Genomic DNA, 6254 nt, shown 5'->3' with positions numbered 1-6254 from the left:
ACATTCACCCACCTTTTATTGAAACTTTTATGAGACAAAACTTCTCTCTCTATTCTCACCTTTCCTTTCAAGTGGTACTTGAAAAAGTTGATGAACAATTGGCCAGAGAGGAAAGTGCTTGTCTCTAAACCTTTCGCACGAGTCCACCATACACATTCTTTCACCATAGCCACCAGTACAATGAAAACTGCCTTGCCTTCCTGGTTAAAGGAAGGTGGCGGGGCAATATTCACGATAGACTCAGCCGATAACCGAACTCGTGCCACACCTAACAGCAGCCATTCAACATAAGCCCACAGGTCTGAAATGGTTGCACACTGCACGAGTGCAGTGCAGAACAGTTTCGTCGCTCTGATCGCATGTCGAGCAAGTCAGTCCGGTGTATCTCAACCGTACCTGTAGAGCTTATCTTGAACAGGCAATGCTTCCCAATAGCACTGCCAGGGATCGCTGGTGATTGTCCATAGGTCCAGGCCCAAAAATTGTCCTGAAGAGGTGGGTCAGGTGTTCCCCATCAATGCCCAGATTCTTCCCAAGAAAGTTGTCGCACCTCCCCTCCACTAATCCTCTATAGAACGCCTTCGTAGAATTGAAGTCGCACAAGTTTGGTCCCGGACGGCAGAGTTGATTGAGAGCAAGGCAGCACTCACAGTGCCATTCGCCTAACCGCGGTCTCTGTTTGATTCATGACCAAAGAGATGAGCTACGAGAAAGTGTGCCTCACAAACAGCGTCTATGAAGCACCAGAGATGTCGCAGTCTCAGCACATGTAGCACATCATCAACCACAGCATACCCAGCCCTCCATTTAGTGGGTATTGACAATAAATGGATTGCCTAACCATCAGAGCACTTCCCTTCTACAAAAAGCGAAAGAGCATGCATTCCGGTTTGGTGACGGTAGGGGGTTGGGACAAGGCACAACGGTCAGGTGGTAATAGATGACGGATGCGATGTACGTGTTCGCCACCTCCACCCAACCTTTTAGGGGTAGCTTTCTCTCGGCCCATTGCTGGGTGAGAGTACCCACCCTACTCATTATCTCATCCTAGTTCTTCTCCATTTGGAGGTCTGGTCCAAACCAAACCCCGAGAAGTTTAACCGGCCCATCAGTCCAGTGTCCCACAACGGAGATGCTGCTAGACAGCATGGGCCTGCCTCTCCAGGTGCCAAGCCACAAGCCCACCGACTTCTCCAAGTTAATTTTCACTCCCGTACCACTTCGTATTCTTTTAGTGTCTCGCTAACCAGGTCGATATGCCTGTGGCTCAACACTATGATGGTGATGTCATCTGCGTATGCAGACACACCTCTCCCACATCCCAGTTCTCGTGGGATGCCCCTCAACGTCACCAGCTTCCACAGTAGTGGCTCTAAAGTCAATATGTACAGAAGCGACAAGAGGCAGCATCCTTAACGGACAAATATATTTTTAAAACATTATTTTACATGAGATGCCCTTCCTGTTGCTAACCCTTACCTGTTTTTCAAAGGGATCCCTTATTTTACACATGTTTGAGGTTGCAAAGCAAGTGGACAATTTGTGGGCAAGTGAAGCAGCAACAACAACACTGTTCATAATGACTTGTGTAAAAAGTCAGATATAAACAAACACATACATAAATAATGGGTTTCTTTCAGTTTCTGTGTACCAAATTCACTTATAAGACTCTGATTGGCTCAAAGCTACAGTAGAAGACATTTGCCCCAGCTGCACACAGTAGGACTGAACTCAGAGAAATCTGGGTTGTTGCAATGTTTTTGCCATTGTACCTTTTAACCTTCTCTGGATGCCTATTGTATACAGAAACATTCTTGGAATTTCAAACCAAACAATTTATTAATAAGGGTAAATTGTTTTTATTCCATCTGTCTATACCAGAATTATCAGGAGTATTCTACTATCAGTTATCTTCCTGCTTGTGATATCACTTGCTCATTCTGCTTGAAACAGACTGACCCAGCTACAACATTCACTGTTCAACAATGAAAGCAGTTGCTGATATCAGTGAACAACAATTAAGCAGTTCTAAGTAAACAGTATTAAACAAAAGTCTCAACTTCGCAACAACAGTCAATTGGGTTCCATATTTAGATATGATAATCCCAATAAAGAAGATAGGTTTGAAAATACATAAGACACAGGGCTGATGAGTTGAAATGGAAAGAGAAACAACCACAGGAAAAAGCCAAACCTCCCAAACCAAATATCAGAAAAGAGGAAAAATAGTTATAAAAAATTCTAGAATGATACAAGAATATCAGACAAAGACAACAGTGGTAATGGATAGATAGGAATACTCAGAAATTGACAAGCCTAGTTGGGAAGGTAGCAACTGCAAGTTAAAGAAGGATTCAACAAGTGATAACCAAAAGAAAGCTGTCACAAAACCTGAAAAAGAACAAGAATCAGTTTAGATTGAATGAATACAGACAGTTGAATCAACATTACAGTAGGCTACAACATATCTACAGTTTCCCAAAAATTCTCTAAGTCAATATTCCACTAAGACCAACAGTCAGTTGTCAGCACAGCATGTCATCACTGAGCAGATCCTTTGTAGATATAATCAACACCCTAATGGGTAAGTTTCAATCTTCTATAAAGAATTCTATTCATTTTATAGACTCAAAAATATTCTCATTCATTCTCACAGAATGATTAATTTGGATGTGGTAAGTGTATTCAAGATTCTTACTAATGAGCCACTACCAGTTGTTATTAGAGATCAAAACTGGAATTGGATCCTTCAGTTGGAGAATGTAGCAGTATCATGACATAATCGGATGAAAATGTTGCATTGACATTCTGTGTACAAACATACTTCCAATTGGTGCCTATCCTAATATTGACAGTAAGAAGGCTTAGCTATTGGTTCATCATCCCCAGTGATGGCAAACATATTCATGGAATGCTTTAAAGAGACGTCTTTAAAAACAACCTGACTTAAGCCAACCAGGAGGATAAGATATACAAATGACATCTTCGTACTTTGGTCATCTGAGAAAGAAGTACAACTACTGCTGGACCATGGCAAGTCAATAAAACCTTCAGTTCAGTACGCAACTAGAAAAGAAAAGGGCAATAAGCTAGCCTTCTGGAATGTGCTCATAACTTGCACAAAGTATGTATATTGCAAACTCAAATTCATGGACAATATTTGCACTTTGGTTCCTACCTTCTGTACAACATGTGAAAAGATTGTCCTTAGCCTATAATATTGAGAAAAACTCAAAAGTGGAGAGCCAGACACATGCCAAAATGAGATGATCAGGAATTACAATAATATTCTAGAGTAACAACTGCTCTGTGAGCATAGCAGGTGCTACACAGTGGGACTGATCCCAAGACCATATGGTTGGGAAGGAAGCTTTTTAACCACAATGACACACTGGCACTATTAGACTACAAATCATAGCCATCTCTGATTATGCCGGTCCTATCTGACCCTACAATCTTTCTGCAATACACTGTAAAGGACATACGATAAATACAAGCTGTTCACATTTCACACTCAGAGCACACCTACACAATATAAAAGTAAAATACTCAAAATAGCAACTGCCTGGACATATCAAGGATGCAGGGGTTTTTTTTTGTTTTTGTTTTTTTTGCTACAGCAAGCAAACTCAGCCCACACAATTCCTGCCATATGTTCAATCACTCTCAAACACAGGAACATCTGCTCCAGAAAACTAACTAGTCCAACACCATCCTAAAATCACTATCTTGCCTGCTTTAATCCAGATAAACACAAGAATAGCACTTACATCATCAGTAACCTCATCACCTCTCTGTCACTGTGTTGGGATGTACATCGGAAATAAGTGCAGAACAACAACTGAAATACTCCAACCAGTCCATTTTAAGCACAACAACTGAAATACTCCAACCAGTCCATTTTAAGCAAACTCAGTTGTGGTTATTATGAGAACCTACTGCACAAAGGAGCAGACTGGATAATGAAGGAAACAGCACCCCCAGAATGTTACATTGCACTTCTTAGTGATACAAAACTGCATGTTATTGTGCATTGTGTGGCCCTCAGTCAACAGAAACATTAATGTATGTGGTGGACTAGATTCAGAGAATGCAATAAGAGATTCAACAGACTGCTTAAGTGCCACTGGTCTACTTGATCAGGGCTGACCAGTGCTACACACCAACAAGTTATGGTCTAAATTCATGAATGCGAAATGACTAAATAAAACTTGTAGTCAAAAAGGAGAGTGTCATAAAATATAAATGGCATTATGATTGACAAAAGAAGACAGTAAAAAACTGAAGCCATTTTCACTAAGAATGGACAGGTTTTTTTAGCTAAGTTATGTCAGCCATTGATAAGCATCAAAGATAAAAAAAAAAGCCATGAGGTCAAAGAGAAGGAAAGTGCATATATATAAGAGGAGTGGTGAATGATATATGCATACAGAGAGGACAGAAAAGCAAAGTGCATATATGTGCACACATACATTATATATATATATATATATATATATATATATATATATAAACACATACATGCACAAAATAAGTGATTTTTATTGTTAACGTTTCTGCAGGATTATGAAACAAATATTTACCACAGCTCTATAAACAGGAACTTGCCAAAACCCAATGGAAATGCATTGTAAAATGGAACTGGGAACTATAAAAGAAACAAAGAATTATATTTTAAAATCATTAAAAGAAAAACAAAAGTTGAATTTAACATGTTAGGAAAAAAATCTTCCTGGATAAGATTTAACAAGATTACTATTATATTTATTCCCATCTGTCTCATTCACATATAAGATGTACCTCTAATTTAGTGTTAAATCTTGGTACAAAATCTTTCACCACCATAGTTTTGGCTTTGCTCCCATATGTAAGTCACACCTCAGTTTTTTTCAGTTAAAATCAAGTATAAAATACAACTTATACACAAGTAAACACTGTAACATGGATATAGGTAATTATATTGCATGAGTTTCCAACAAGGCTCTAAGATAACAAATGACAAATTTCATATGAGACTATTATCAAGTGGTGGACAAAGTCTAGGGAAAAAAAATAAAAAGTCCCACATTGTATTTGGTTGTGTTGCTATGGTACTGGATAACATCCTCCTGGGTCATACATTCAAATTTGCTTCTTCTATATTTCTGTATTGTCTTAGTTCACTTAGCTGTCAAGAACAGACATTACATTATCTGAGAATCTTACCAATGATAGACTAATGTTTTATCAAAGGGAGATTTTCTTTATCTACATTATACCATTAAAATATAGCTATGTACCAACCCCTAAAAGTCCTATATCTTGCAATCAGATAAGCAATAAGAAAACAAAGACTGAATAAAAGGTTCTATTTACAGAGTTAAAAAATTAGTCAAGATCAAAAATACATTCATCTCTATCTTTGGAAATTTGTGTGTGTGCATATATATATATATACTGTGAAGTAATTTAAATCTATCAACTCATACAAGTTTCTCTACACAAGTGAATTTGTTTTATCAAATCAATAAAGGAATTTTAGGAAAATTCAATAATAAAATAGCTGAAGAGGCCTGAATGCAACTAAATTTAAGATGTTAATTTGTGGCAGGTGAGGGTTTCAAAAGGGAAAAAATAATTATAGAAACAGCTACATAGAATATTTAAAATGGATCAGTTCAGTTAAGCCCAAAAAGAGTAGTAAGATACCAGTGAGACAAGGCAGAGACAATCAACACTGCAATTGTAACAAATCCATTGTGGTCAAGAACTAAAAGGCCTTTGGTTGATCTGATATGATGGAGGATGTAAAGTGTTGGAAAGAGGGAAACAACAGCACAGATATATATATATATATAAGAGGAGTGGTGAATGATATATGCCTATAAGAGGAGTGGTGAATGATATATATACATACGGAGAGGACAGAAAAGCAAAGTGCATATATATATATGATGTCTGTATTTATATATATATATATAACGTAGAGTTAGAATAGAAGCAGCTGATGAATAATTCCAAGTGGCTTTCTGTTTTCCTAGGTGTTCATTCCGTTGTCTGTAGTTCATTGTTCTAACGTCCTGTACCCTGATATGCATCTATATACACATGTAGATGAAAGTATATACATATATGTGTGTATACATGCATATATATTTTTTGTATTATATATCATCATCATCATCGTTTAACGTCCGCTTTCCATGCTAGCATGGGTTGGACTATTTGACTGAGGACTGGTGAAACTGGATGGTAACACCAGGCTCCATATATAT

General features: G+C 37.9%; 1 protein-coding gene across 3 annotated transcripts in view; it reads right to left on the bottom strand.

Moving 5' to 3' along the window:
- Positions 1-6254, bottom strand: part of LOC106874504 (cytoplasmic protein NCK1) — an 89955-nt gene that overhangs the window by 14303 nt on the left and 69398 nt on the right. For 2 of the 3 annotated variants that reach the window (XM_014922249.2, XM_014922250.2), the window contains exon 2: positions 4584-4648. The exons of the other annotated variant lie outside the window; for it this stretch is intronic. The gene's annotated coding sequence lies outside the window, so the exon portion shown is untranslated. The remainder of the gene's footprint in view (positions 1-4583; positions 4649-6254) is intronic. 3 annotated transcript variants of the gene reach the window in all.

The sequence above is a fragment of the Octopus bimaculoides genome, chromosome 5 (genome assembly GCF_001194135.2).
Source record: "Octopus bimaculoides isolate UCB-OBI-ISO-001 chromosome 5, ASM119413v2, whole genome shotgun sequence".
In the NCBI taxonomy this organism is placed as follows: Eukaryota; Metazoa; Mollusca; class Cephalopoda; order Octopoda; family Octopodidae; genus Octopus; species Octopus bimaculoides.
This window is presented reverse-complemented; position numbering and strand designations above follow the sequence as displayed.